Below are 5,498 nucleotides of genomic sequence, written 5' to 3' on the forward strand. Positions count from 1 at the left end.
TTCACCAGAAGAGCCTCCCTCTTCCCCTTCTTATTCTTTCATGACACGAGACATTGGATCAGGTGCCCATCTTCTGAGACTAGAGGTTCGCTCTAAATCTAGGTGATGCTAAAATCGTAAGTCCATTTTAAATCACTTTTAGAAGCAATATCAAAAATATGAGAAAGATAAACGATATTAATATCTTTAAAATTCTAAGTCATAAAATTATTCTTGGGGGGAACTTCTGTCCACAGAGACTTTAAGCACTTTTGTGTTTAAGAAAAGTTAGAAACACTCAACATGAACGATGGTCACTCCGGTTCATCCCTTCTTTTATTCAATAAATTCTCACGTAGTTCTCAGTCTGTTGGACACTGGGCTCCATACCAGGAACAGAAACACTCATGGGGAGAACCTGCGGGGACACGGACGCCACCCTTCCGGCCCCGTGAGGGCAGCGGGGTGACTTTGTGTCTCTCCCGATCTCAGTGATGTTCCCCCCATGGGTCCAGCTCTGGAATCGCTTTCCAAGCCGTGCGGCATTAATTCCTGATAGAGCCTCGGTGTGGCCTTATAAAAGGTAAACAAGACGGTCCTCCAGCGGCGCAGATTGACCGGCTGCAGCCCCGAAGTGCTGAAGAGACCCGAGATGGAGAAGATGGTGTTTGCTCAGCGGGAGAATCGCAGCCATCAAGTTTTATTGCCTGGGAGAGGATGTGTGGGGAAATCGAGCAGAGTTTATTTATGCGTAAAGAGCACCGGTATTAATGAGGCCTCCCCGCTATCGCGGAGCCTAAAATGATGTCCCAGTGGTGATTTGCTTGGGGTCAATAGGAGGCCGCATTTGTCCCGCTACCGGTCCTCGTGGAGCTGGCGCCCAAGACCAGGTGTGTGGGCGGGAGCAGGTGTGGGACAGACCTGTGTCCACGCTGCTGATCCTGCGCCACACAACTGCTCACCACCTGGATCTCAGCACAGGCGGAGCCCATCCACTTAGGTTCAGGTGCTTTTAACATTCACTCAAGGAGCTACTCTTCTAAGGGATTTTACATAAAACTTTAAACCGCTTCCCCCTTTCCTGAAGAACCAGCGATTGAACCCAGGGCCTTCACTCTAAGCCTCATCTGCAGCCCTTTTTCGCTTTTTTTAGTTTAAGAAGGCTCTCGCCACGTCCCTAAATGGTCTAGGCTGAGCTTCAACTTGCCATCTTCCTGCCTCAGCCTCCCAGAGTGCTGGGATGTAGGTATGTACCATAGCACCTGGTTTAAACCAGTCTTTATAACTGAGTCAGACCCACAGGCGAATTCAGGACACTTTAGTCCATTCCTCTGTGTTTAGGCTGTGCTGGGGCTACGTCAGCTCAGAAAGAGAAGACTATCTTCTCAAAAACTAAGGCCCTGAGAGCAGGTTTCCATTTCTGCTAGTGATCCGCGTAGTGGCTTGGGGAGCTCCCTCCCTCTATCTCCTCAGGCTGCAGCTGAAATTTCGTCTCTTCGCTTTTGACCCTGCCAGGATGAGGTGCCCAGCAGTCCCGGGGCCCTGCACCCTCGCCTCATACTGGGCCCTTGTTACCTCCTTCTCCACTCGTTTGTCTGGCCAGCTCCTACCGACTGAGTCCCCAGATCTCCTGCTTGCTCTGCATGGGGGCTGTGGGAGAACCTCGGGGACAGAGAGCTGGGCACAGAGGCCGCGGCACCTCGTTCCATGTGCTCCCCAGTGTACGCAGTTTACGGCACCTACTTGTGCCTCACTGAACTTGTCTGTAAAATCCCTCTTAGCTCTCAGTTCTGCTTCTGTCAGACCCGGCCCAGTGGCGCCAGCCTTGCACAGCTGCCCGTGCTGGTACTGCAGGATGGGCACCTGCGCCGGCCCCACTCCACAAACAGCTTGGGTTCCTGCCATCCCGGGACCTCTCTGTGCCCCACTGTGGTTTGTCCGTGTCGTGTGGGGACCTGTGCGTGGGGAGCAGACCAGCTCACGGGGACGCTCATGGGAAGACAGGATGGAACTGAGAGAGGTCATCCTGGCTCAAATAAGCTTGCACCCCAGGGTACTCACTGGCCTCCACGGAAGGGACCGCCAGCTTCATGTCTCCTTCAGGCACAGGTGGATCCAGGTGTCAGAGGACGCTGTCCCACCTCGGTCTCCCTCTCCCACCTCTCAGCCCTCTGCCCTGGATGCGTTCTTAGGCCAGCTCTTGCCTTTCATTGGAGAGACAATTACAAACGTCGCCACAGACCCTACTGAAGGCTAAGCTCGGGCCAAGTGCTGGCTTGCAGACCTGCCGCCACTGCTGTTCAGGGAGAATGGGCTCTGCACACACCAGGACTAAAGGGGTGGCAGGGGGCAGGGGCTCAGGGCTGGTTCTCCCTGCGCAGAGAGCAGGACGCACGCTGGGCGGCTGTCCCAGACCACTGGAAAGAGGGAGAGGAAGAACCGGCCTCCACGAAGGAAGACTGGTCCGGGAAGGCCCTGTCCCACCTGTGGCCACCTGCCTGGAGGGTCACCAAGATTGCTGCACTGTCCAGAGCCTCCGTGGTTTTCCTCCCCCGGGGGACAGCAATTCAGTGCAAAGACCGCGTCCAATTCCCAGTACCGTGGGCGCGCGCAAACACACACACATGTGCACACATGCAAACCCCTTCCCTCCTCTCAGGAGATGGCCACACCACTTGCTGGGCTGACAGGACAGCTTCTCTGCCTGGTGCAGGCGTCATCAAGCCAATACAAGGACAAGGCCTGGTGAGGAGGCTTATCTGTGAGGTGACTCTAGGAGGAAGGAAACTGAGGCAGGGGGTTGGCCTCCACCCCCAGGGAGAAGCCGAGGAAGCTGGCATCTCGGGAACTGGAGTCCAGCAGGCGGCGAGGACCAGGGCCTACACGATGAGTGCAGGGCAGCCCTGTCCCTGGGAGCAGCCCCGGCCCAGGGTGAGGCCCTGGTGCAGGCGCCATGAATGGGCCTCTCTCCCCACCTGTCCGCAGAAGACTTCCTGCCTTCCTCCCCTGGTTTGCTGTGGGCCCCGCCAAGCCTTCCTCTCTGTGTCCCGGACGCCAGCCCGGAGGATTTAAGGCCCCAGGCATCTCCTCCTTTGGCTAGGGCAGGGCCAGGCATGGGAAGCTGGAAAGCCCAGCTGGCTTTGTTGTTTCTGCCTTTTCTTCACCCCTCTGCTCGGGCGGAAGCACACATTCCAAAGAGCCTCAAGTTCTGAGTGAGCTGTGACAACCAGAGACTTCCACTTATCTTTAATGTATGGAACGGTCAGGGCGTCGCGAGAGTTCCACTCGCGCCCCTCCTGCCCCGCCTGGGCGCTGCTCCCAGACACAGGGCCGACAATCTGCATCTGCCTCCTTCGAGGACCGGACCCGCACGGCCTGCTGTCCCTGTGTCGAGAACACTTGCCTCGGACATTCTGCTCAGTGTTACATTGGGATCAGTTTTCATGGGAGCGGCCAAAGATCGAGGTGCGCATGATGTTGGGGTTTCGGGCTGGGCGGGGCCTGCCATGTGCGGAACACGACTTCTGGGGGACAGGAGCATTTGCTCTCACCAAGCAGTTCTGTGTCTCTCTCCACAGCCACACTTCATGGGCACGAGGGTGCCTGCCTGTGGGATGCTCTGCTCGTCTGGGAGCGCGGAAGGAGAGACCGAACCCGATTCCGGGACGGGGAGGGGACGCGGTGCCGCACTGCTCAGGGTGCCCAGCACCCCGGCTTCAACGCCTAGCGCCGCCCCTGATTCCTTCAGTCACCTGTGTAATGCTCGGTGCTTTGAAATCTCTCCGATCTGAAGCACTCGGTTACTGATGGCTGAGAAAATATGGGAGGGAGCACAATCAGTTCTCCAATCACGAACACGCACTGCACCGGCAGGGTCTCGGCTTTGCTGCAGGCCTCCCTGCATGCACAGTGCCGAAGTGCGCCGTGACCGTCACTCGCCTCAACGCCCGGTCGCAGCGCAGCCTTCCTGGGGCGTGCGAGGTGTCCTGACAGTTCACACGCACAGTGCCAGTCATGGGCACGGGCGGTGCTGAGGCGACGATGTCGCTGGTGGGACCGGCGTTGGTGTGAGTGGCCAAGGCTGAAACTGCGCGTCCTCCGCAGCTGAAGCACAGCTGTGACCGCCACGGACTGCGGCATGCACTGGTTTCAGCGATGCTGAAAGGCGAGAAAAATGTACCTCTCAGAATGGCTGGAATGGGCGCGCACACGCGGGCGACGCAAACCGCACCGAGAGGACGTTGTCTGCTCACAAAGGCCTTCTTGTCGCTGTTCCCATCCGACAGCCTCACGCACACTCCAGTGCTGCGCTGCTGTTGGCTTGGGCTGGCCTGGTTTTGTGCGCTGGACGCCAGCGTGAGCACACTTCTCATGAAAGGGGAACACGGACGCCGGCGCGGGCCCCTGCAGGAGCGCTTCCTCTCTCTGCCCCCTCCAGCAGGTGAGGACGAGCCCTGGGCGGCCCGGACTGCGCAGCAGGCTGACCATAGTCAGACTTCACTGGCCCAGGCCCAAGGGCGCAGGGAAGGCACAGCTCTTGGACCCGGGAGGCAAAGCCGAGAGGCCTCCCAGGCTCCGTGCTGCGCCCTGTGGCAGAGGCGTGGCACAGCGTCGCGCTGCCCACCTCCCCAGCCCTGGACCCATGGGCTTCCCTCGGGCACTGTAATGCTGGCTTTAGGCGTCACCTTCTGTAGTCATTTCCTTGAAATCACCCTCAGAGGCAGCATCTCTTCTTCATTTTGTCCTTTCCAGATTTTTACTGTCCAGCAGTCGGGAGATCCCAGAGAGCGAGAAGCCTGTCCGGTGGTCACTGACCAGTGGCCCGTGCGATGTTTGGCCACACATGGGACTCCATGTGCCGACCTCAGCCTCCAGCTACAGGGCAGGGCCACGCAAGCTCCTCTGCGGATTGACGTGAGGCCACACAGGCAGTGCCACAGGCCGGGGAGAGAGGGACGCAGGCCTGAGAGTGAGGACCCAAGGAACCATGCTCCTCCTCAGGGCCCTGCGCCCCTCCAGTCCCTGCCACCTCAGTCACCTTGGAGGTGCCGGGTGAGAAGGGCGGGTCAGGCTGGTCATACCACATGGTCACCCCAGCCCAGCCCAGAGTCCCACCCCAAGGGACCCCTCAGGACGATGGAGAGGATGCCCGATCACGGCCCTGGGTCACCTGCCCGGCTCCCTGGGAGGAGGGCAGCCGCTGAGGCAGGAGGGTGCACGTGTAAACACAGACAGAGGCCCCCAGCCCTCCGGGACTCCAGACAAGCATGAGCCAGCAGACAAGCATGAGCCAGGCGCCCACTGGCCTGCACTGCACTTCTGACCCCATGCATGACCGTCCTCCAAGCCCCGTGTGGTCCACACCTCCCTCCCGACATGGGTGGGCTGTCAGGGCCCTGGGCTGTTTCCCAGTCCACACCCCTATCCACCCCCCACCCCGTAGGCCCCCAAACCTCAGGATCTTAGAGACCCAGCACCGCCCCCCCCCCCCCCGGCCCGCGCTCCCACCCCCCCGTGGG

At 59.2% G+C, this 5,498-nt stretch overlaps 2 long non-coding RNA genes across 2 annotated transcripts in view; one reads left to right on the forward strand and one right to left on the reverse strand.

Annotated features, from left to right (window-relative positions):
* Window positions 1–223: 223 nt before the first annotated feature.
* Window positions 224–3,197, reverse strand: LOC104862447. The gene is made up of 3 exons (XR_780340.2): window positions 2,955–3,197; window positions 2,041–2,183; window positions 224–686 (listed from the first exon to the last, which is right to left on the reverse strand). It is a non-coding gene; the product is annotated as an uncharacterized LOC104862447 (long non-coding RNA).
* A 1,684-nt stretch (window positions 3,198–4,881) lies between these two features.
* The window catches only part of LOC117285677, a 1,541-nt gene continuing 924 nt past the window's right edge, over window positions 4,882–5,498 (forward strand). Inside the window, exon 1 of the long non-coding RNA XR_004516743.1 lies at window positions 4,882–5,031. This is a non-coding gene — a long non-coding RNA (uncharacterized LOC117285677). The remainder of the gene's footprint in view (window positions 5,032–5,498) is intronic.

This window comes from Fukomys damarensis, unplaced genomic scaffold, assembly GCF_012274545.1.
Source record: "Fukomys damarensis isolate Sample0158 unplaced genomic scaffold, DMR_v1.0_HiC HiC_scaffold_12, whole genome shotgun sequence".
In the NCBI taxonomy this organism is placed as follows: domain Eukaryota; kingdom Metazoa; phylum Chordata; class Mammalia; order Rodentia; family Bathyergidae; genus Fukomys; species Fukomys damarensis.